Source organism: Otolemur garnettii, unplaced genomic scaffold (genome assembly GCF_000181295.1).
Source record: "Otolemur garnettii isolate 467f Iridium unplaced genomic scaffold, OtoGar3 scaffold00115, whole genome shotgun sequence".
In the NCBI taxonomy this organism is placed as follows: domain Eukaryota; kingdom Metazoa; phylum Chordata; class Mammalia; order Primates; family Galagidae; genus Otolemur; species Otolemur garnettii.
In genome coordinates this window covers 5,329,068-5,331,498 of record NW_003852510.1, presented here as the reverse complement: position 1 = coordinate 5,331,498, position 2,431 = coordinate 5,329,068, and the positions used below count along the sequence as shown (strand labels likewise).

Below are 2,431 nucleotides of genomic sequence, written 5' to 3'. Positions count from 1 at the left end.
CCGTCATTGTTGTTTTGGTGGGCCTGGGCTGGATTTGAACCCACCACCTTAGGTGTATGTGGCTGGCACCTTAGCCACTTGAGCCACAGGTGCTCAAACAGCAAACACCTTTAAAGCAATTTCCTTAAGAGGAAATCCTTCAAAGTCAATCAACCATTTTTATCTGGTACAAATTATGTGCATGGTACTAGGCAGACACTGGGGGAAACAAAATGTATTAGTCATGGCTTCTTTGAGCAGAAGCTTACTTGCTATCTATCTGTCTGAGGAGATAAATCTATCTATATACAGACAAATCACAGGGCAGCAGTGACAAGTGTAATCTGACTAGTACAGATTAGAAAGGCCAGGAAAGATGGCTTCTGACGAGGGGGATTACCTACCATGCCAGGACTGGCCTGGGCACTGCAAACACTCGCACATAAACCCCTACCTAAAAGAGGGAACCCTGCATGAGACCAAGATAGAGATTATGGGAAAAGGTCACTCTGAGGAGAGAGACCAGCACAGGAAGTGAGGTGTGTTTCTTTAGTTGAGCAAGTCAGCTTATGCAGGAGGAACAAGAGTACCTAGCAATGGATACTTCAGATGCTGTTTCTCATTTCTGCAAATGAGCCTTATTAGGTTCTAATTATTAAGGTGATAAAACGGGGAAAAGGGCATATAATTAGAAGGGGTCTAATCCAAATACCTTGCTTCTCCAGACACTAGAGATAGAATTAAAATGATTAGTACTGTATGAAAGGCAGTAGAGTGGCAAGAAGAATTTAGGAATTCAGGAGACAAAGGTATGCTCTACACTTTAGTCATTACGAGGTTCTGAGACTGCAGGTACGACATTTCTCTCCATGGCTACTCCTTATCTGACTAGATATTCTCTAAGACTGCACTTGGCCCTTCAAATTCTACCCCTTGCATCACTGGTGTAACTGCCATGCACATATACATCCCAGGCTCTCTTTAAATTTGCCTATTTTAAAGCTATTTTTTCAAGTAACAGTTCTCAGAAAGCAACATTAGTTCTTAACTACTTGTGAGCATCTGGGACAGAGAGCATTTGCAAATATACAGTGATAAAATTAATTGTTGATGAATGATTAGACTGAGAAGTGGCCTTTGTGTTACCAGTGTCTTCTTCAAATATTTACATATGAAACCATGAAATGAGGATCAAGAAGTAAAAAGTGGGGCAGCGCCTGTGGCTCAGTGAGTAGGGTACCAGCCCCATATACTGAGGGTGGGAGGTTCAAACCTGGCCCTGGCCAAACTGCAACAAAAAAAATAGCCAGGCATTGTGGCAGGTGCCTGTAGTCCCAACTACTCAGGAGGCTGAGGCAAGAGAACTGCCTAAGCCCAAGAGTTGGAGGTTGCTGTGAGCTGTGATGCCATAGCACTCTACTGAGGGCAACAACGTGAGACTCTGTCTCTTAAAAAAAAACAAGTAAAAGTGAGCAATAAGCACAGCAAAATGAGCTGTGGGAAAAAGATTCTGTTAGTGGCAGCATTTTCCACTTTAGGATAATTTTTGTACTAAGATAAAATTCATATGGATGCTCAGAATATAGAGTACCTTGGAAACAAATGTTCCCAAAGAAAGGTGGGTTGGTTTAAACCCAGCAGGAGGCCTCCAGAGTGTTAAATAAGGGCTTCCTCCAACCTTTGCTAAAAAGATGTGCCTCGGGTCTCTCGGGGTGTCTCTGACCTATCAAAAGTCCAAGAAACAGTGTTAACTCTTCTACCCTTCCCAGAGTACTCAACAAGAATTTAAGTCCAACAAGAAAAAATTTCAAGCACAAAATACAGCATTCCTCCAAATCTCCATGTGCACATGAGTCCAGGGAAGAAAAAGGAAAGAAGCTAAAAATGCTGGACTCATCTAAAATCCCCTCCCCCCATCTTTCTAAACCACGTAAGATCATGTGATCCCCCAGAGCATTAAGGTGTGGGTAGGCCCTTCCTTGCCTTTATGAGTTTATAATATGTGATCAGCAAACATGGAGCCAGCAAGAAGCCCTAGGATTTATGGCATGGACTATGGAACAGCCCTGGGCTTTCGGTTTCTGTTTCCTAAAAATGCTCCTATCAGCTGAGTCATATGATAACCATCACGTGAATGTGACTGACCAGATAGATATGTGGTAATTCAACATGTCCACAGATCAAGTGTTGCCTCTGGGTATTTAGTAAGAACCTGGATATTTTTTCTCTGCTGGTATTTAAAATCTGAAGGTATAAAATGAGCAAAAATGGCTCTTTGCTCTGGATGCCATCTTTTTTTTTCTTTCTTTTTCTTTTTTTTTGAGACGGAGCCTCAAGCTATCCCCCTGGGTAGAGTGCCATGGCATCACGCTCACAGCAACCCTCCAACTCCTGGGCTCAAGCAAGTCTCCTGCCTCAGCCTCCCAAGTAGCTGGGACTACAGGTGCCCGCC

General features: G+C 43.2%; 1 protein-coding gene across 5 annotated transcripts in view; it reads right to left on the bottom strand.

Moving 5' to 3' along the window:
• The window catches only part of MAX (MYC associated factor X), a 29,245-nt gene that overhangs the window by 5,020 nt on the left and 21,794 nt on the right, over nt 1-2,431 (bottom strand). The gene's annotated exons all lie outside the window — the stretch shown is intronic.